This window comes from Anomaloglossus baeobatrachus, chromosome 5 (genome assembly GCF_048569485.1).
Source record: "Anomaloglossus baeobatrachus isolate aAnoBae1 chromosome 5, aAnoBae1.hap1, whole genome shotgun sequence".
Taxonomy (NCBI): domain Eukaryota; kingdom Metazoa; phylum Chordata; class Amphibia; order Anura; family Aromobatidae; genus Anomaloglossus; species Anomaloglossus baeobatrachus.
In genome coordinates, this window is record NC_134357.1 from 12087855 (window position 1) to 12110986 (window position 23132).

Here is a 23132-nt window from a genome sequence, read left to right on the forward strand (position 1 = left end):
CATGAAGGCTGCTGCACAAAGTCTCCTCTTAACAATTGTTCTAGAGATGAGGTGTGTCCAAACTTTTGGTCTGTACTGTATATGTCTGAATTGATGTTTTTCTTTTTTTGTGCAAATTTTGCAACATCATAGCAGAGCATGTAACTTAAACATCAAAAAAAAAAAGACAAAAAGACAAAGAGCTTATTTCTTATTTTGCATAAAATTAATGAACTACTTTGGCCATTTTGAAAAATTTGAGGCAAAATAAAATCACCAAAAACCACAAGAAAAATAAAGAAATACACAAATGGTGAATCTTCGAAATGTGCAAATAGAGCGGCTGCAAAGCTTTAAAGAAAATGAACATTTAATTTAAAGAATATTTACTACTGATGGAAAAAGCTAAAGACAAGAAAAATACAGGACAATGACTGCAGCCCCCAACAATAATCCAGACCCTGAAACCTAAAATGATTTCAGATCCCAAGAGAGTAAATATTTCCGACCCCAGACGTCAAAGCTCAGACCTGAAAATGAATGTGGACCCCAACCCTTAAGGTATTTCTAAACTTTCTGCCATTACTACCTCTTGTGGTCGCATTCCACAGTCTGACTGCTCTAACTGTAAAGAACCCTTTCCTATTCATCTGCTGGAATCGCTTTTCTTCCACTCGCAGTGAGTGCCCCCTGGTCCTTAATATTGTCTTTGGAAGGAATAAGTCCTGTGCCAGTCCTTTATATGGACCACACATGTATTTATACATATGAGATCTCCTCAGACATCTTTTTTCTAAGCTAAACATATCTAACTTTTTCAACCTCTCATCATACGGGCGGCCTCCATTCCTCACCATACGGGCGGCCTCCATTCCTCACCATACGGGCGGCCTCCATTCCTCACCATACGAGCGGCCTCCATTCCTCACCATACGAGCGGCCTCCATTCCTCACCATACGGGCGGCCTCCATTCCTCACCATACGGGCGGCCTCCATTCCTCACCATACGGGCGGCCTCCATTCCTCACCATACGGGCGGCCTCCATTCCTCACCATACGGGCGGCCTCCATTCCTCACCATACGGGCGGCCTCCATTCCTCACCATACGGGCGGCCTCCATTCCGTGTAGTAGTCTAGTTGCTGCCTTTGAACTGACTAACTTCTGAATGTACTTTTTAAAATGTGGAGCCCAAAACTGGATCCCGTATTCCAGATGTGGCCTTATTAGTGATTTATAGAGGGGTAACAATACGTTGGGATCACGGGATCTAATCTCTCTTTTTATAAACCCTAAAATCTTGTTTGCTTTTGCAGCTGCTGCCTGACATTGAGTGCTGCTGCTCAGCTTATTTGTAATGAGAATACCCAAGTCCTTCTCCTGTTCTGTAGACCCGAGTTTACTTCCATTTAATGTATACGCAGCTATAGGATTACTCAGTCCTAGGTGCATTACTTTACATTTATCAACATTAAATCTCATTTGCCAAGTATCTGCCCATTCTGACATCTTATCCAGATCTTTTTGTAATATTGTTCTATTAAGGTCAGTTTTTAATATCCTACATAGTTTGGTGTCGTCAGCAAAGACTGACACTTTACTATCAATCCCATCCACAAGGTCATTAATATAGAGAGTAAAAAGAATTGGTCCAAGCACAGATCCCAGCGATTCCCCACTGCTCCCGGTACAGATCCCTGCGATTCCCCACTGCTCCCTGTACAGATCCCAGCGATTCCCCACTGCTCCCAGTACAGATCCCTGCGATTCCCCACTGCTCCCGGTACAGATCCCTGCGATTCCCCACTGCTCCCGGTACAGATCCCTGCGATTCCCCACTGCTCCCTGTACAGATCCCTGCGATTCCCCACTGCTCCCGGTACAGATCCCTGCGATTCCCCACTGCTCCCGGTACAGATCCCTGCGATTCCCCACTGCTCCCGGTACAGATCCCTGCGATTCCCCACTGCTCCCGGTACAGATCCCTGCGATTCCCCACTGCTCCCGGTACAGATCCCAGCGATTCCCCACTGCTCCCGGTACAGATCCCTGCGATTCCCCACTGCTCCCTGTACAGATCCCAGCGATTCCCCACTGCTCCCAGTACAGATCCCTGCGGTCCCCACTGCTCCCAGTACAGATCCCTGCGGCCCCCACTGCTCCCAGTACAGATCCCTGCGGTCCCCACTGCTCCCAGTACAGATCCCTGCGGTCCCCACTGCTCCCAGTACAGATCCCTGCGGCCCCCACTGCTCCCAGTACAGATCCCTGCGGTCCCCACTGCTCCCAGTACAGATCCCTGCGGTCCCCACTGCTCCCGGTACAGATCCCTGCGGTCCCCACTGCTCCCGGTACAGATCCCTGCGGCCCCCACTGCTCCCGGTACAGATCCCTGCGGCCCCCACTGCTCCCGGTACAGATCCCTGCGGCCCCCACTGCTCCCGGTACAGATCCCTGCGGCCCCCACTGCTCCCGGTACAGATCCCTGCGGTCCCCACTGCTCCCGGTACAGATCCCTGCAGTCCCCACTGCTCCCAGTACAGATCCCTGCGGTCCCCACTGCTCCCAGTACAGATCCCTGCGGTCCCCACTGCTCCCAGTACAGATCCCTGCGGTCCCCACTGCTCCCAGTACAGATCCCTGCGGCCCCCACTGCTCCCAGTACAGATCCCTGCGGTCCCCACTGCTGACTATAGCCCATTTACAGAATGTACCATTTAGGACTACTCTTTGTTTCCTATCTTTTAGCCAGTTCTTTACCCAGTTGCATATAGTTTCCCCTGGTCCGTGCTCCTGGAGCTTTTTTTGTGTATACAGCTCACATGCAGACTTGTGTTTCCCCACTTTAGTGTCACATGCATTTATATCCAAAGGTGCAAGGAATGCTGGGAGATGTAGTTCAGCAGTGACACCACTTACAGAAGACATAATCAGCCTGAGATATTAGGAAAAGAGCAAAACCCGAGCCGCCGAGCAGAGCCGCCGAGCAGAGATGCCGAGACGCAGAGCCGAGACGCCGAGACGCAGAGCCGAGACGCCTTAAGGTGCGTCCCCGGGGGGAAAGGCTTCTAATTATTTAAATTCTTCAGAGGTGAATGTGGAGCATGAAATGTCGTCTTCCTCCTAGAAGGGCGAGATGACGCTCGCTGATGGGTTTGGTTTTTTGTTTTTTTTTTTTTACAACCTTTACATACATCATTCATACAAGTGAATATAAAAAACCCTTTATGTATTACCAGAGAAGTCGTCAGCTTCTGTCTCCACTTTTGAGCCACTTCTCCCCCCAGAACTCAACATTCAACCAGAAAAACTGCAACTATCCATCAAGACAGACTGCCAGCCCCCCCCGATCAAATCACAGCCGTGTACGGAGGGAAGGGGGAGTAACACAGTCCAAAGTGCTGCTTTCTAGTAAGTGTTTCCAATCCCCCAGTTCTGGATTCACCGCTACACTGCTTAGTGCTGCCGAGGTCGTCTTCCTTCACGCAGTTTTTTTGTTTTAGTAAGGCTATGTGCGCACGTGTGCGTAATTCATGCAGTTACGCTGCGCTTTGTAGAGCAGCGTAACTGCATGCGTCCTGCGTCCCCTACACAATCTATGGAGATTGTGCAGGGGCCATGCGCACGTGGCGTCTTAGAGCGCAGCGATTCGGCTGCTGCCCGAAGAGCGCGTTCTAAGAAGTGACATGTCACTTCTTCCATGCGCTTTGCCGGCAGCCCCTGCTCTGTCTATGGCAGGAGCTGCATGCAGAGCGCACGTTCTCTGCCGGCACCATGCGCTTCAGAACGGAGCTTTTCAGCTGCGCTCTGAAGCGCACCTTTTAGGTGCGGTGCAGAGCGCACACGTGCGCACATAGCCTAAGAGTTTCTCTCAGCCCAGTGCTACATTGCTCAGCGCTGCTGTATAACGCCCTTCATGCAGATGCTTACCAGTAAGTGTTTATCTCCCCTAGTGCTGGATACACTGCTTAGTACTCCTGTATAATGGCCTTCATGTCTATGTTGCTTTCTAGTAAGTGTTTTCTCTCATCTCAATGTAGAATTCGCAGCTACACTGCTCAATACTCCTGCAAAAGGCCTTCATGCCGCTTCCGAACAAGTGTTACATAAAGACAGGTCCCAACATATCCTTGTATTACATGCACAGCCCATAGATATCAATGGGAACTATGTAATGTTTCATTTCTCCTGTGGTGGCGCTGCGAGGAAACCAACTACCTGGCACCAGGGCTCACAGCCCATCATCGGAGGATCTGCGCTCTACATCAATTTATCTCTTGTAACCAAGACAAGATCTCGGAGGAGAGCGATGGCCGACAATTCCTATAGAAACATCGGATTCACTTCCTTTAAAGCATTTATCGCTGCTGTATCGCAGTATATTCTCATTGGGGTTAAATTGCTGTAATTTGTAATTATTTTTTCAGAGCTACAGTGAGAACAGGTTACAGGTTTACTGCGGAGCAGAAGAAGCAGAGCTGCAGTGTAAAGCACTGGGGATGTAGAGAACGGCAGCATGAACCAGGCGGGCTCAATAAGCCGTCATGTGCCAGACGAAGACAATCAATGGCAGATAACAGGCGATGTTGTGTCCTTAGTCGTCCAGTCCTGAGACAGCGACAGACGCCTGGACCCGACTCCTCCAGACACAACCATGTCACTCCCAGCGCTGTTATCACAGGATTGTGACCAAATCTTCTGCGCTTTTATGTTTCTACACGAGCATCAATACGGACACGGAAAAGCGCCAAAAGAGAAGCGTCGCAGTGCGATCCGCACCTGTACAAATACTGGCAGCGCGAAAGGGCGAGAGACCCGAGCAATGCTGAGCGAGGGGACGGGCGTGAGCAGGAACGAGACTACCGGCAGCACGACCGGGCGAAAGACCCGAGCAATGCTGAGCAAAGGGACGGGCGTGAGCAGGAACGAGACTACCGGCAGCACGACCGGGCGAAAGACCCGAGCAATACCGAGCAAAGGGACGGGCGTGAGCAGGAACGAGACTACCGGCAGCACGACCGGGCGACAGACCCGAGCAATACCGAGCAAAGGGACGGGCGTGAGCAGGAACGAGACTACCGGCAGCACGACCGGGCTAAAGACCCGAGCAATGCTGAGCGAGGGGACGGACGTGAGCAGGAACGAGACTACCGGCAGCACGACCGGGCTAAAGACCCGAGCAATACCGAGCAAAGGGACGGGCGTAAGCAGGAACAAGACTACCGGCAGCACGACCGGGCGAAAGACCCGAGCAATACCGAGCAAAGGGACGGGCGTAAGCAGGAACAAGACTACCGGCAGCACGACCGGGCGAAAGACCCGAGCAATGCTGAGCAAAGGGACGGGCGTGAGAAGGAACGAGACTACCGGCAGCACGACCGGGCGAAAGACCCGAGCAATGCTGAGCGAGGGGACGGGCGTGAGCAGGAACGAGACTACCGGCAGCACGACCGGGCTAAAGACCCGAGCAATGCTGAGCGAGGGGACGGACGTGAGCAGGAACGAGACTACCGGCAGCACGACCGGGCTAAAGACCCGAGCAATACCGAGCAAAGGGACGGGCGTAAGCAGGAACAAGACTACCGGCAGCACGACCGGGCGAAAGACCCGAGCAATACCGAGCAAAGGGACGGGCGTAAGCAGGAACAAGACTACCGGCAGCACGACCGGGCGAAAGACCCGAGCAATACCGAGCAAAGGGACGGGCGTAAGCAGGAACAAGACTACCGGCAGCACGACCGGGCGAAAGACCCGAGCAATACCGAGCAAAGGGACGGGCGTGAGCAGGAACGAGACTACCGGCAGCACGACCGGGCTAAAGACCCGAGCAATGCTGAGCGAGAGGACGGGCGTGAGCAGGAACGAGACTACCGGCAGCACGACCGGGCGAAAGACCCGAGCAATACCGAGCAAAGGGACGGGCGTGAGCAGGAACGAGACTACCGGCAGCACGACCGGGCTAAAGACCCGAGCAATGCTGAGCGAGAGGACGGGCGTGAGAAGGAACGAGACTACCGGCAGCACGACCGGGCTAAATACCCGAGCAATGCTGAGCGAGAGGACGGGCGTGAGAAGGAACGAGACTACCGGCAGCACGACCGGGCTAAATACCCGAGCAATGCTGAGCGAGAGGACGGGCGTGAGAAGGAACGAGACTACCAGCAGCACGACCGGGCGACAGACCCGAGCAATACCGAGCAAAGGGACGGGCGTGAGCAGGAACGAGACTACTGGCAGCACGACCGGGCTAAATACCCGAGCAATGCTGAGCGAGAGGACGGGCGTGAGCAGGAACGAGACTACCGGCAGCACGACCGGGCTAAATACCCGAGCAATGCTGAGCGAGAGGACGGGCGTGAGAAGGAACGAGACTACCGGCAGCACGACCGGGCGAAAGACCCGAGCAATACCGAGCAAAGAGACGGGCGTGAGAAGGAACGAGACTACCGGCAGCACAACCGGGCGACAGACCCGAGCAATACCGAGCAAAGGGACGGGCGTGAGCAGGAACAAGACTACCGGCAGCGCGACCGGGCGACAGACCCGAGCAACGCTGAGCGAGGGGACGGGCGTGAGCAGGAACGAGACTACCGGCAGCACGCCCGGGCGAAAGACCCGAGCAATACCGAGCAAAGGGACGGGCGTGAGCAGGAACGAGACTACCGGCAGCACGACCGGGCGAAAGACCCGAGCAATACCGTGCAAAGGGACGGGCGTAAGCAGGAACGAGACTACCGGCAGCACGACCGGGCGAAAGACCCGAGCAATGCTGAGCGAGGGGACGGGCGTGAGAAGGAACGAGACTACCGGCAGCACAACGGGGCGAAAGACCCGAGCAATACCGAGCAAAGGGACGGGCGTGAGAAGGAACGAGACTACCGGCAGCACAACCGGGCGACAGACCCGAGCAATACCGAGCAAAGGGACGGGCGTAAGCAGGAACGAGATTACCGGCAGCACGACCGGGCGACAGACCCGAGCAATACCGAGCAAAGGGACGGGCGTGAGCAGGAACGAGACTACCGGCAGCACGACCGGGCGAAAGACCCGAGCAATACCGAGCAAAGGGACGGGCGTAAGCAGGAACGAGACTACCGGCAGCACGACCGGGCGAAAGACCCGAGCAATGCTGAGCGAGGGGACGGGCGTGAGAAGGAACGAGACTACCGGCAGCACAACGGGGCGAAAGACCCGAGCAATACCGAGCAAAGGGACGGGCGTGAGAAGGAATGAGACTACCGGCAGCACGACCGGGCTAAAGACCCGAGCAATGCTGAGCGAGAGGACGGGCGTGAGAAGGAACGAGACTACCGGCAGCACGACCGGGCGAAAGACCCGAGCAATACCGAGCAAAGGGACGGGCGTGAGCAGGAACGAGACTACCGGCAGCACGACCGGGCTAAAGACCCGAGCAATACCGAGCAAAGGGACGGGCGTGAGCAGGAACGAGACTACCGGCAGCACGACCGGGCTAAAGACCCGAGCAATGCTGAGCGAGAGGACGGGCGTGAGAAGGAACGAGACTACCGGCAGCACGACCGGGCTAAAGACCCGAGCAATACCAAGCAAAGGGACGGGCGTGAGCAGGAACGAGACTACCGGCAGCACGACCGGGCTAAAGACCCTCACAATGCTGAGTGAGGGGACGGGCGTGAGCAGGAACGAGACTACCGGCAGCACGACCGGGCGAAAGACCCGAGCAATACTGAGTGAGGGGACGGCGTGAGCAGGAAAGAGACTACCGGCAGCACGACCGGGCGAAAGACCCTCACAATGCTGAGTGAGGGGACGGGCGTGAGCAGGAACGAGACTACCGGCAGCACGACCGGGCGACAGACCCTCACAATAGGAGGGCCGTTTGCAGGAACGACACATGGGGCCCGATTCATTTGCCCTTTGACTGTTTGAGTTTTCCACCTGTTTTTCATTTGCAGACTGTTTAAAGTTAATTTTATGTATTTGCGTTTTTTGATTGGGGCGTTCATTAGTGTCATTGTAGTCAGAGCTTAGGGTTTTGCAGAGGTTTTCAGCTAAATTATCAATTGCAACTCTTTAAAAAGTTGATAAATATTATTTAAGAACTCTCATCCCCACCTGAGTGATTTCATACAGTACAGACCAAAAGTTTGGACACACCTTCTCATTCAAAGATTTTTCTTTATTTTCATGACTCTAAAAATTGTAAATTCACATTGAAGGCATCAAAACTATGAATTACCACATGTGGAATGAAATACTTAAAATGTGGAAACAACTGAAAATATGTCTTATATTCTAGGTTCTTCACAGTAGCCACCTTTTGCTTTGATTACTGCTTTGCACACTCTTGGCATTCTCTTGATGAGCTTCAAGAGGTGGTCACCGGAAATGATCTTCCACAGTCTTGAAGGAGTTCCCAGAGATGCTTAGCACTTGTTGGCCCTTTTGCCTTCACTCTGCAGTCCAGCTCACCCCAAACCATCTCGATTGGGTTCAGGTCTGGTGACTGTGGAGGCCAGGTTACCTGGCGTAGCACCCATCACTCTCCTTCTTAGTCAAATAGCCCTTACACGGTCTGGAGGTGTGTTTGGGGTCATTGTCCTGTTGAAAAATAAATGATGGTCCAACTAAACGCAAACCGGATGGAATAGCACGCCGCTGCAAGATGCTGTGGTAGCCATGCTGGTTCTGTATGCCTTCAATTTTTAATAAATCCCCAACAGTGTCACCAGCAAAGCCCCCCCACACCATCACACCTCCTCCACCATGCTTCATGGTGGGAACCAGCCATGTAGAGTCCATCCGTTCACCTTTTCTACAAAGACATGGTGGTTGGATCCAAAGATCTCAAATTTGGACTCATCAGACCAAAGCACAGATTTCCACTGGTCTAATGTCCATTCCTTGTGTTCTTTAGCCCAAACAAGTCTCTTCTGCTTGTTGCCTGTCCTTAGCAGTGGTTTCCTAGCAGCTATTTTACCATGAAGGCTGCTGCACAAAGTCTCCTCTTAACAATTGTTCTAGAGATGAGGTGTGTCCAAACTTTTGGTCTGTACTGTATATGTCTGAATTGATGTTTTTCTTTTTTTGTGCAAATTTTGCAACATCATAGCAGAGCATGTAACTTAAACATCAAAAAAAAAAAGACAAAAAGACAAAGAGCTTATTTCTTATTTTGCATAAAATTAATGAACTACTTTGGCCATTTTGAAAAATTTGAGGCAAAATAAAATCACCAAAAACCACAAGAAAAATAAAGAAATACACAAATGGTGAATCTTCGAAATGTGCAAATAGAGCGGCTGCAAAGCTTTAAAGAAAATGAACATTTAATTTAAAGAATATTTACTACTGATGGAAAAAGCTAAAGACAAGAAAAATACAGGACAATGACTGCAGCCCCCAACATTAATCCAGACCCTGAAACCTAAAATGATTTCAGATCCCAAGAGAGTAAATATTTCCGACCCCAGACGTCAAAGCTCAGACCTGAAAATGAATGTGGACCCCAACCCTTAAGGTATTTCTAAACTTTCTGCCATTACTACCTCTTGTGGTCGCATTCCACAGTCTGACTGCTCTAACTGTAAAGAACCCTTTCCTATTCATCTGCTGGAATCGCTTTTCTTCCACTCGCAGTGAGTGCCCCCTGGTCCTTAATATTGTCTTTGGAAGGAATAAGTCCTGTGCCAGTCCTTTATATGGACCACACATGTATTTATACATATGAGATCTCCTCAGACATCTTTTTTCTAAGCTAAACATATCTAACTTTTTCAACTTCTCATCATACGGGCGGCCTCCATTCCTCACCATACGGGCGGCCTCCATTCCTCACCATACGAGCGGCCTCCATTCCTCACCATACGAGCGGCCTCCATTCCTCACCATACGGGCGGCCTCCATTCCTCACCATACGGGCGGCCTCCATTCCTCACCATACGGGCGGCCTCCATTCCTCACCATACGGGCGGCCTCCATTCCTCACCATACGGGCGGCCTCCATTCCGTGTAGTAGTCTAGTTGCTGCCTTTGAACTGACTAACTTCTGAATGTACTTTTTAAAATGTGGAGCCCAAAACTGGATCCCGTATTCCAGATGTGGCCTTATTAGTGATTTATAGAGGGGTAACAATACGTTGGGATCACGGGATCTAATCTCTCTTTTTATAAACCCTAAAATCTTGTTTGCTTTAGCAGCTGCTGCCTGACATTGAGTGCTGCTGCTCAGCTTATTTGTAATGAGAATACCCAAGTCCTTCTCCTGTTCTGTAGACCCGAGTTTACTTCCATTTAATGTATACGCAGCTATAGGATTACTCAGTCCTAGGTGCATTACTTTACATTTATCAACATTAAATCTCATTTGCCAAGTATCTGCCCATTCTGACATCTTATCCAGATCTTTTTGTAATATTGTTCTATTAAGGTCAGTTTTTAATATCCTACATAGTTTGGTGTCGTCAGCAAAGACTGACACTTTACTATCAATCCCATCCACAAGGTCATTAATATAGAGAGTAAAAAGAATTGGTCCAAGCACAGATCCCTGCGATTCCCCACTGCTCCCTGTACAGATCCCAGCGATTCCCCACTGCTCCCGGTACAGATCCCTGCGATTCCCCACTGCTCCCGGTACAGATCCCTGCGATTCCCCACTGCTCCCAGTACAGATCCCTGCGATTCCCCACTGCTCCCGGTACAGATCCCTGCGATTCCCCACTGCTCCCGGTACAGATCCCTGCGATTCCCCACTGCTCCCGGTACAGATCCCTGCGATTCCCCACTGCTCCCGGTACAGATCCCTGCGATTCCCCACTGCTCCCGGTACAGATCCCTGCGATTCCCCACTGCTCCCGGTACAGATCCCTGCGATTCCCCACTGCTCCCGGTACAGATCCCTGCGATTCCCCACTGCTCCCGGTACAGATCCCAGCGATTCCCCACTGCTCCCGGTACAGATCCCTGCGATTCCCCACTGCTCCCTGTACAGATCCCAGCGATTCCCCACTGCTCCCAGTACAGATCCCTGCGGTCCCCACTGCTCCCAGTACAGATCCCTGCGGCCCCCACTGCTCCCAGTACAGATCCCTGCGGTCCCCACTGCTCCCAGTACAGATCCCTGCGGTCCCCACTGCTCCCAGTACAGATCCCTGCGGCCCCCACTGCTCCCAGTACAGATCCCTGCGGTCCCCACTGCTCCCAGTACAGATCCCTGCGGTCCCCACTGCTCCCGGTACAGATCCCTGCGGTCCCCACTGCTCCCGGTACAGATCCCTGCGGCCCCCACTGCTCCCGGTACAGATCCCTGCGGCCCCCACTGCTCCCGGTACAGATCCCTGCGGTCCCCACTGCTCCCGGTACAGATCCCTGCGGTCCCCACTGCTCCCGGTACAGATCCCTGCAGTCCCCACTGCTCCCAGTACAGATCCCTGCGGTCCCCACTGCTCCCAGTACAGATCCCTGCGGTCCCCACTGCTCCCAGTACAGATCCCTGCGGCCCCCACTGCTCCCAGTACAGATCCCTGCGGTCCCCACTGCTGACTATAGCCCATTTACAGAATGTACCATTTAGGACTACTCTTTGTTTCCTATCTTTTAGCCAGTTCTTTACCCAGTTGCATATAGTTTCCCCTGGTCCGTGCTCCTGGAGCTTTTTTTGTGTATACAGCTCACATGCAGACTTGTGTTTCCCCAAAATGACATAACAGACCCACTTACTGTTCTACTGACTAGGTCATCAATAAGGGGAAGTGGGGGGGGGGGGGGGGGGGTTGGAGTGTAAAAGTCGGACCTCACCGGGTCTGTTTGTAGTCTGTAACCATGACGACACAAGCAGTTGCATAGGAGCTGTGTACAACAAACTGGGGTTTTTTTCATTCCCTTTTTTCACAAAGTTGCTTCATTATTTTAGTCGCATTTAAGCAGTGACTGATACTTTGTTGAGAAGGTGAGGACTCCTTCCGCTTCATGGACCCCTTTTGGGTCTAAAATGTCCTGTTGGGAGCACGTCCTCTGCATAGGCATAAGTCAATATGGAAACAAGATATCCTGTGCGGCTATTACTTATTTCTGTGCCAGTATCACTGCTCATAAATCAGGAGGATCAGGATGAACACATAAAACAATATTGTGTTGCAAAATAAAGACAGTAACCCTGCACAGACTCAGGACTGGGCCTTCACCTTCCTGCCTTTCGCAGAGGCTGCTGTGAGTACAGGACCTAAACTTCACATCACAATTTTATTGCCATTTTCTAGCTCCGCAATCACAGATCACTGCGGAGATAAGTGCAAACCAGGAGCTTAACGGGATCAGACTAAAATCACCGATAGGGGGGAGAGGAGCTGCACACAGGGAAGGAAAGGGGTGGAACAGCCCAAAAGTCATAGAAAAAAATGCTAAGAACTGGTAAAACCAGAAATGTAATTGTCTGCGGTTACTGAAAAATCAGACAGAATCACAGATAATAACCTGGGATCAAGACGGACGGACAAGTCTCAATAAGGGGCTCCCTCCTCCCCACAGTCTATTACTGTCCAGTGAAAGATGCAAAACCCAAACACATCACTGTACAATGGTGATTACTGAAAAATGCCAAACGCTCCGAGGATCTCGAATATTTGCTAAAACATTCTCCCCTCCCCCACGCTGCGCTTTCATCACTCTTCAAGTTCATGTTTGCAGTGCGGCTGCAGAGCTGTAATCGCAGCGGAGGACGACACCTGGCACCGGCCGATTTCTGGAGATTTGTCAGAGTAATCGCCGCCTGAAGGGTTCATTCCACAAAGATGTTTGCAAAAATAAAGAAATAAATTACACACACATACATATACATACATACATACACATATATATACATACACACACATATCCTATCCAGGGTCCTGCCATGTGTTTATCATAGGAATTATACGCTAAGGCTGTGTCCACACGTTGCGTTTTTGAAGGGGGTTTCCTTCTGCAGAAGCTGCTTACAAAGAGGAGTTTTTGTTGCATTTTTTTTGCTACGTTTTTCACGCAGAATATGTTTGTCTACATTACATGTTTAAGAAACATAGCTCTATTCCCCAAAAAATACATTATTGGGTTTTGTTTTGTTTTTTTTTTAACTTCCTCATTACTTTCTATGGTGAAAAAAAATGCTGCAAAAATGTGATGTATCTGTTAAAAAAGCAGTGTACCAAGTCAGAAAAAAAAAAAAAAAAAAGAATTGTGTGCAGATTTCTGCAATCTCAAAGCCTTCGCGGTTCTGTAAAAAGCAGCTCTTTGCATAAAAAAAGCTGCAAAAAAAAACCAAAAAACAAAGCAATATGTGAACACAGCGCAAGTATAATGAGCATCAATCACCATGATCCACAATGGAAAATACAAACCGTCCGTCACTCTGCGGCCGCAGGATTTTATCTTCTGACCACATTTACTGTAAAATCTTTGTACTAACGACGGAATAATTATATTTTATAACAAAAGGCCGAATCATCGCCTGATGAGAAGTTCTGTAACTTTCCAATGTATCTCATGTCTTATTTATTCATTATTTTCCAGATCTCCGTTTGCTGATTGGGATCAGTCGCTGATTACATGGACAGACAGAACTTCTCAGAACTGAGGGTTTGTTACAATCGTATCACATTCCGATATCCTCTGTGACTCTGAACCCCCGGAATGACACATTGTGACAAAGTATCAGCGGAGGACATGTCTGCAGCCGGGGCGTCGGGGCCAGAGGATTCTTGGAGATGATCCATACAGGTTCTCAGTCTTTCACTGCATAAAAAAAAAAAATAAAAAAAAAAATAATATTTGAATTCACTGACAAGAATCCCAGCCGCGCTCAAGAGCGGCCCGGCTGCCCCCAGCCGCGCTCAAGAGCGGCCCGGCTGCCCCCAGCCGCGCTCAAGAGCGGCCCGGCTGCCCCCAGCCGCGCTCAAGAGCGGCCCGGCTGCCCCCAGCCGCGCTCAAGAGCGGCCCGGCTGCCCCCAGCCGCGCTCAAGAGCGGCCCGGCTGCCCCCAGCCGCGCTCAAGAGCGGCCCGGCTGCCCCCAGCCGCGCTCAAGAGCGGCCCGGCTGCCCCCAGCCGCGCTCAAGAGCGGCCCGGCTGCCCCTAGCCGCGCTCAAGAGCGGCCCGGCTGCCCCCAGCCGCGCTCAAGAGCGGCCCGGCTGCCCCCAGCCGCGCTCAAGAGCGGCCCGGCTGCCCCCAGCCGCGCTCAAGAGCGGCCCGGCCGCTTCCGCCGCGCTCAAGAGCGGCCCGGCCGCTTCCGCCGCGCTCAAGAGCGGCCCGGCCGCTTCCGCCGCGCTCAAGAGCGGCCCGGCCGCTTCCGCCGCGCTCAAGAGCGGCCCGGCCGCTTCCGCCGCGCTCAAGAGCGGCCCGGCCGCTTCCGCCGCGCTCAAGAGCGGCCCGGCCGCCCCCGGCTGAGCAGGATGTCGCCCGTGTTTACCTACTGGAGCCGTAGGAAATGAATAAAACAATGCCCATGCTTATAAAACCAAAACCGCACATTTTCTAAGGACTCTTCTAAGCTTTATAAACATAACGAGCAGGGCGTGTGGGGCGTGGAGATCGGGAGGCGACAGTTAACCCTTCCTGGGACGGACACAATACTCCCCATATTACGAGGCTGCAGACTCCTCTGTAAAAGACGCCGCTAACAAAACCACAAGAATCAACCCCACCCCAAAGTCACAGCGGCCGCGGCACATTCACTGCACGGGACAAGCGGGAAGAGTCCGTGCAATATTATTCCATCAACAGCGAACATCTCAGGGATCAGCGGCAGATGCTGAGGAACACGGACACAGCCATACACATAACAACCAAGTGCAGAGGATACAATGCACAGAAAGCGAGCACCGAATCCACAGCCGGCCACTATCCACTGGAGAAATCACCCACAACCACAGAGAAGAACGCAAAAATAATTGTGGAAAACCACACAAAATGCAACGCACGTGCAGGAACTCTACAGTGTATAGTCTAGAGTGAAATGTATGGCCTCGAGTCCTGTATTATCCTCCAGAGCTGCACTCACTATTCTGCTGGTGCAGTCACTGTGTACATACATTGCATTACTGATCCTGAGTTACCTCCTGTATTATACTCCAGAGCTGCACTCACTATTCTGCTGGTGCAGTCACTGTGTATTCACACCCCTTTCACTTTTTCACTGTTTGTTTCATTGCAGCCATTTGGGAGATTTTTTTTCTCATTATTGTGCACTCTGCCCCATCCCCCATCTTGTAAGATAAAAACCAGAAATGTAGAAATTTTTGCAAATTTATTAAACAAGAAAACCTGAAATCTCACATGGTCATAAGTATTCAGCCCCTTTCCTCAGTATATCCCATGGTCATAAGTATTCAGCCCCTTTCCACAGTATATCCCATGGTCATAAGTATTCAGCCCCTTTGCTCAGTGTTGAGTAGAAGCCCCTCCCTTTTGAGCTAGTACATCCATGAGTCTTCTTGGGATCCTGGATTTGGGGATCCTCGGCCATTCTTCTTGCAGATCCTCTCCAGTCCTGTCAGGTTGGATGGTGAACGTTGGTGGACGCCATTTTCAGGTCTCTCCAGAGATGCTCAGTTGGGTTTAGGTCAGGGCTCTGGCTGGGCCGGTCAAGAATGGTCACAGAGTTGTTCTGAAGCCGCTCCTTTGTTATTTTAGCTGTGTGCTTAGGGTCATTGTCTTGTTGGAAGGTGAACCTTCGGCCAAGTCTGAGGTCCAGAGCATCTGGAGGAGGTTTTCTTCCAGGATATCTCTGTACTTGGCCGCATTCATCTTTCCTTCAAATGCCACCAGTCGTCCTGTCCCTGCCTCCATAGCATGATGCTGCCACCACCATGCTTCACTGTGGGGATTATATTGGGCAGGTGATGAGCAGTGCCTGGTTTTCTCCACACATACTGCTTATAGTTATCACCAGAAAGTTCTATCTTCGTCTCATCAGACCAGAGAATCTTATTTCTCATAGTCTGGGAGTCCTTCATGTGTTTTTTTGCAAACTCTATGAGGCTTTCATATGTTTTGCACTGAGGAGAGGCTTCTGTCGGGCCACTCTGCTATAAAGGCCCGACTAGTGGAGGCTGCAGTGATAGGTGACTTTGTGGCGCTTTCTCCCATCTCCCTACTGCATCTCTGGAGCTCGGCCACAGTGATCTTGGGGTTCTTCTTTACCTCTCTCACCAAGGCTCTTCTCCTACGATTGCTCAGTTTGGCTGGACGGCCAGGTCTAGGAAGAGTTCTGGTGGTCCGAAACATCTTCCATTTAAGGATTATGGAGGCCACTGTGCTCTTAGGAACCTTGAGTACTGCAAAAATTCTTTTGTAACCTTGGCCAGATCTGTGCCTTGCCACAATTCTGTCTCTGAGCTCCTTGGGCAGTTCCTTTGACCTCATGATCCTCATTTGGTGTGACATGTAGTGTGAGCTGTGAGGTCTTATATAGACAGGTGTGCGCCTTCCCAAATCACGTCCTATCAGTGTAATTACACACAGCTGGACTCCAATGAAGGAGGAGAACCATCTCAAGGAGGATCACAAGGAAATGGACAGCATGGGACTTACATATGAGGGTCTGAGCAAAAGGGCTGAATACTTATCACCATGTGTTATACTGAGCAAAGGGGCTGAATACTTATGCCCATGTGTGGTTTTTTTTCTGTCAAGATGAGGTGCAGAGTGAACATTAATGAGACAAAAAAATGCACTTTTTTGAATTTACCAAATGGCTACAATGAAACAAAGAACGAAAAATTTAAAGGAGTCTAAATACTTTCAGTACCCACTGTATATACATAACAATACTGTCCTGAGTTACCTCCTGTATTATACTGCAGAGCTGCACTCACTATTCTGCTGGTGCAGTCACTGTGTACATACATTACATTACTGATCCTGAGCTACCTCCTGTATTATACTCCAGAGCTGCACTCACTATTCTGCTGGTGCAGGCACTGCGTTCTGCTACTTCTGTATGTTAATTGTCCAGTATCGCTCACACATATGGCGGCGGTGTACTCTGTGTGTGGATCCCTTGTGCACAATGAGAGCTGTGAGAAGTAATTGTATCTGTAGGATAAGGTCCAGCATCTTCCCAGCTGTTGTGAGAATCCGTCTCCAGCTTCTCCTAAGCCGCAGGCCACGCTGTTTCCCACATCATATCGCACTGTCAATAAGGCCACATGGGATTTTCTCCAAATATTAAGATTTTTTTTTATTCCTGGCAGACAGAGCTTTACCATAATCCAGTAATCCCCAAATGGCCTGACTTCTGAATGCTGAAATGAGCAGATTTACCCAAATGCAGAAGAAGCGGCGGCTGAAGCGATGGGCGGCCGCAGCGATGGGCGGCCGCAGCGATGGGCGGCCGCAGCGATGGGCGGCTGCTTCTCACTGCGAGATATCTAAATAGACTGGACCATCCTGCCACGTACCGGGGTAAAGCGGTCCAGACACCGGCCGGCCCCATGAGCAACCTGGACAGCAGAGCGCTATATCAACAGATCAGAGTCCATTTATCTGACAATTCCCCACTGCATAGGACAGCGAGCATGCTTACAGCTGTCAATCACCAGTGACTCCACCTCCTGGACTACTCAGCACAGGACTCTCAGCGGAAAAATATCTGCACATAAGAGAGATACGCCGCAGAATGCAATCCTCAGTACGACAATGTCTCCTGCAGAACAGCTGCGGACCTTCTCCATGGAGTTCAATGGGAAAGTCAAAAAGGTTGGCGATTTGTGGCTTCCTGCTGCTATCATCCTACATGACCACTGCAGTCAATCAGAAGCTACTGCAGTCACATGAGGAGAGACCTCGTCCCCGGAGGCAGGGGCATGGACAGGCATACAAGGGATTTCCCAAATCAGCAGGGAACATCTCCAGGGCCACAATGCGACCCCCCCTGTGCCATGAATAAGATCCCTGCCTTCTGATGTGGAGAGGAGCCTTCGGGGGGGCCCCTGCAGGTACCAGGGTGTGACGCTACCTCCGCACACCCCTATGTCACTCTGCTGCGCCCCTCCCGCCCTGCAGAATGCTGCCTGCCGGCAGAGCACGTCGCCCGCTGTGTCAGTGCGCATAGGGAAGATAACCCCTTTAAATGACATCAAAGGGATGACGGGTAATAAGGGAAGTGCAACCTGGACGAGGCACCAGCGGAGTGCGAGGCTCCCGGAGACGCTCACTGCTACACTGGATTGGTCGGGAACAATCACAGGAGGGATTTATGAGGAATTAAAGGTGAAACTGCAGCGACCACATCCCCTCCCGGGGCCAGGACGGGTCTAGGGTTTGTTATAAGAGCGAGGACTGACCACAATGGAGACTCGGCAGAGGCTTCTTCTCTAGTGACCCCTTAGGCTGGTTTCACACTACGTTTATTTAACATCCGTTCAAAACGTTATTTTAGCGGAAATACGGATCCTGCTTTTACAGCAAAAAACGTATGCAAACGCATCTGTTATTTTGCAGGATCCTGCACTGGATGTTTAGGGGCGGGCATTGGAGTCATGTGATCGGGAGTGAGGGGAACTAGACTGGGAGCCGGCTTCTGACAGCTGCAGACGCTGGTAACCAAGGTAGACATCGGGCTTGGATACCCGATATTTATCTTGGTTACGAGTGTCTGCAGCTGCTAGGAGCCGGGCTCCCTGCACACGTAACCAACGTAAACATCGGGTAACTAAGATAAGTGGTTACGCGATATTTACCTTGGTTACGAGTGTCCGCAGCTCTCAGGTGGGAGAGAGAGGAAGGGGAGGAAGGGGGAAAAGACAGAGATAGAGAGAGAGAGGGTGAGGGAGGGAGGAGGAGAGAGACAGATCACGCGAGACTGGTTCTGGGCATGCTCAGTACTTTCTGGGCATGCTCAGTACAAAAGCAGGATCCTGTCTATCAGCACGCCAGCGTTCACCTGCGTTTGCGTGCTGTTTAGTCAGGATCCGGTGACTTGCAGTATTTGGACGCAGCTCAAAAACGCTACAAGTAGCGTTTTTGAAACATGTTAAAAAACTGCAAGTCACCGGATCCGCACTATAACGCACGCAAACGCAGGTGAACGCATGTTAACGCGAGTCCATTGCAAATGCATTGAAATGAAAACGCATTTGCACTGGATCCGCTTTTCCGCTAAAAAAACGTTATGGACGGATGTTAAATAAACGTAGTGTGAAACCAGCCTTAGGCTACTTTCACACATCAGGTTTTTGCCATCAGGTACAATCCGGAAAAACACGGGTAAATCAGATCCGGTACCGCATCCGGTTTATCCCCATAGACTTTCATTGTAACCGGATTGTACCTGATGGCTTTGCGTTGCATCCGTTTTTTTACGGATGCGGCAAAATTTATCAAAGCGGCGGCCGGAGGCAACGTGTCTTGCAACGTTTTTTTGTCCGGCAAAAAAAACGCATCTCGCCGGATCCGGCGCGATACGGCGTGTTTTACAATGAAAGCCTATGGACGCCGGATCCGGCGCAATGCGGTAAAAAATGGATGCGAATACCGGATCCGTTTTTGTAAACTGCGCATGCACCAAATTAATTAAAAAAGCTGATCCTTCAGAAAAAAGGACAAACCGGATGCAAACCGTATCCACCGGATCCGGTTTTGTACGCATACGGCATAACGGATCCGTTAAAAACCGGATCCGGTGGATACGGTTTTACATTTTTTTGCCGGATCCTTTGGATCAGGAAAAAAAAGGATTGTGCCTGAATGCAGAAAACTGATGTGTGAAAGTAGCCTAAGTCAGTACACACATACCTCCGGGCGTCTTTACAGGCAGGTGGAGCTGATGCCCGATTCTAGGTGAAATACGCAGCTTTATACTATTGTAAATTGTGTCAGATTTAGCAGCTAACATCTCTCCTAATCTGGAGATCTGCTACAATGTATCATCCATCATACAGCATCCGATGGTGCGGGGTCTGCGGCCTCAGGCTCCAGAACAAGATAGTGATACAATTGTGCCGATGTGTCAGAGAAACCGATCAGAACCAATGTATCCCCCGAACTGAGCATTTGTTACAATGTGTCACCCATTACCAGGAATCCCAGTATCACACAGGCAGGGGACGCCACAGTCACACAGGAAGGGAGGGGAGGGGGGGACCTGGACGTCGCCGTCACACAGGAGGGGGGGGGGGGACCTGGACGTCGCCGTCACACAGGAGGGGGGGGGGACCTGGACGTCGCCGTCACACAGGAGGGGGGGGGGGACCTGGACGTCGCCGTCACACAAGAGGGGGGGGGGGGACCTGGACGTCGCCGTCACACAAGAGGGGGGGGGGGGACCTGGACGTCGCCGTCACACAGGAGGGGGGGGGGGACCTGGACGTCGCCGTCACACAGGAGGGGGGGGGGGACCTGGACGTCGCCGTCACACAGGAGGGGGGGGGGGACCTGGACGTCGCCGTCACACAGGAGGGGGGGGGGGGACCTGGACGTCGCCGTCACACAGGAGGGGGGGGGGGGACCTGGACGTCGCCGTCACACAGGAGGGGGGGGGGGACCTGGACGTCGCCGTCACACAGGAGGGGGGGGGGGACCTGGACGTCGCCGTCACACAGGAGGGGGGGGGGGACCTGGACGTCGCCGTCACACAGGAGGGGGGGGGGGGACCTGGACGTCGCCGTCACACAGGAGGGGGGGGGGACCTGGACGTCGCCGTCACACAGGAGGGGGGGGGGGGACCTGGACGTCGCCGTCACACAGGAGGGGGGGGGGGACCTGGACGTCGCCGTCACACAGGAGGGGGGGGGGGGACCTGGACGTCGCCGTCACACAGGAGGGGGGGGGGGGACCTGGACGTCGCCGTCACACAGGAGGGGGGGGGGGGACCTGGACGTCGCCGTCACACAGGAGGGGGGGACCTGGACGTCGCCGTCACACAGGAGGGGGGGACCTGGACGTCGCCGTCACACAGGAGGGGGGGACCTGGACGTCGCCGTCACACAGGAGGGGGGGACCTGGACGTCGCCGTCACACAGGAGGGGGGGACCTGGACGTCGCCGTCACACAGGAGGGGGGGACCTGGACGTCGCCGTCACACAGGAGGGGGGGACCTGGACGTCGCCGTCACACAGGAGGGGGGGGACCTGGACGTCGCCGTCACACAGGAGGGGGGGACCTGGACGTCGCCGTCACACAGGAGGGGGGGACCTGGACGTCGCCGTCACACAGGAGGGGGGGACCTGGACGTCGCCGTCACACAGGAGGGGGGGACCTGGACGTCGCCGTCACACAGGAGGGGGGGACCTGGACGTCGCCGTCACACAGGAGGGGGGGACCTGGACGTCGCCGTCACACAGGAGGGGGGGACCTGGACGTCGCCGTCACACAGGAGGGGGGGACCTGGACGTCGCCGTCACACAGGAGGGGGGGACCTGGACGTCGCCGTCACACAGGAGGGGGGGACCTGGACGTCGCCGTCACACAGGAGGGGGGGACCTGGACGTCGCCGTCACACAGGAGGGGGGGACATGGACGTCGCCGTCACACAGGAGGGGGGGACATGGACGTCGCCGTCACACAGGAGGGGGGGACATGGACGTCGCCGTCACACAGGAGGGGGGGACATGGACGGCACTGTCACACAGGAGGGGGGGACATGGACGGCACTGTCACACAGGAGGGGGGGGACATGGACGGCACTGTCACACAGGAGGGGGGGGACATGGACGGCACTGTCACACAGGAGGGGGGGACATGGACAGCACTGTCACACAGGAGGGGGGGACATGGACAGCACTGTCACACAGGAGGGGGGGACATGGACAGCACTGTCACACAGGAGGGGGGGACATGGACGGCACTGTCACACAGGAGGGGGGGACATGGACGGCACTGTCACACAGGAGGGGGGGGACATGGACGTCGCTGTCACACAGGAGGGGGGGACATGGACGTCGCCGTCACACAGGAGGGGGGGACCTGGACGTCGCCGTCACACAGGAGGGGGGGGACATGGACGTCGCTGTCACACAGGAAGGGGGGGGGGACATGGACGGCGCTGTCACACAGGAGGGGGGGACATGGACGTCGCTGTCACACAGGAGGGGGGGACATGGACGGCACTGTCACACAGGAGGGGGGGACATGGACGTCACTGTCACACAGGAAGGGGGGGGGGGACATGGACGTCACTGTCACACAGGAAGGGGGGGGGACATGGACGGCACTGTCACACAGGAAGGGGGGGGGGGGACATGGACGGCACTGTCACACGGGCCAGCAACGGGGAGTCCACTGCTGGGGCCCAGGCTTCAGGCCCGCGCATCCCCGCAGCACATAGCAACCTCCCTGGTACCTTGCACAGGCCGCACACACCACAGCTGCAGTGATGGCCGCGGACACACGCACCGTGCTACTGCCGCTGTTGTTGTTATTCCTCCGCCCGTCTCCCTGCTCTGCTCTCCGCCGCCATCCTCCTCCTCCTCCTCCGCCTCCTCCTCCACTCCACCTCCTCCTCCAGTCTGCGACGCATGACGTCACCGCGCTCCCCTCCCTTCAAACCACGTGATCCGCTGTCACTAAGCCCCACCTACCTTGTGTCACATGGTAAAAGTCGCCCCGCCCTCTCCGGTTAGCTTCGTTTTTTCTCGCGATGGTTTCAACAAACTTTATTGTCAGTCAAGAGCCAAACAATCTTCAAAAATTGGGAGTTTAGCGTCACAGCACATCGTAATCCGAGACAGTTTACTGCAAACAAAAGGCAAAACTATAGCGGTGCAGGAGGGAAAACTACGGATCCCAGCGTACACTGCGTCCTGGGGCGTGCGTGATGACGTCACCAGTTACCAAGTAACGGAGGTTGTGAGAGTCGGAGGATTTTGTCAGAGGTAACAACGGAGAATCAGCCTCATTATCGTGTACCCCCAGTGTCATTATCCTGTACCCCCAGTGTCATTATCCTGTACCCCCAGTGTCATTATCCCGTACCCCCAGTGTCATTATCCTGTACCCCCAGTGTCATTATCCTGTACCCCCAGTGTCAGTGTCATTATCCCGTACCCCCAGTGTCATTATCCTGTACCCCCCAGTGTCAGTGTCATTATCCTGTACCCCCCAGTGTCAGTGTCATTATCCTGTACCCCCCAGTGTCAGTGTCATTATCCTGTACCCCAGTGTCAGTGTCATTATCCTGTACCCCCCAGTGTCAGTGTCATTAT

At 53.0% G+C, this 23132-nt stretch overlaps 1 protein-coding gene across 2 annotated transcripts in view; it reads right to left on the bottom strand.

Annotated features, from left to right (window-relative positions):
• SHOC2 (SHOC2 leucine rich repeat scaffold protein) overlaps window positions 1-22413 on the bottom strand; it is a 70538-nt gene extending 48125 nt beyond the window's left edge. The window contains exon 1 of one of the 2 annotated variants that reach the window (XM_075348220.1): window positions 22324-22413. The gene's annotated coding sequence lies outside the window, so the exon portion shown is untranslated. Of the gene's footprint in view, window positions 1-22270 lie in introns of both variants that reach the window. The other variant, XM_075348221.1, reaches the window with a different exon arrangement.
• Window positions 22414-23132: the final 719 nt, after the last annotated feature.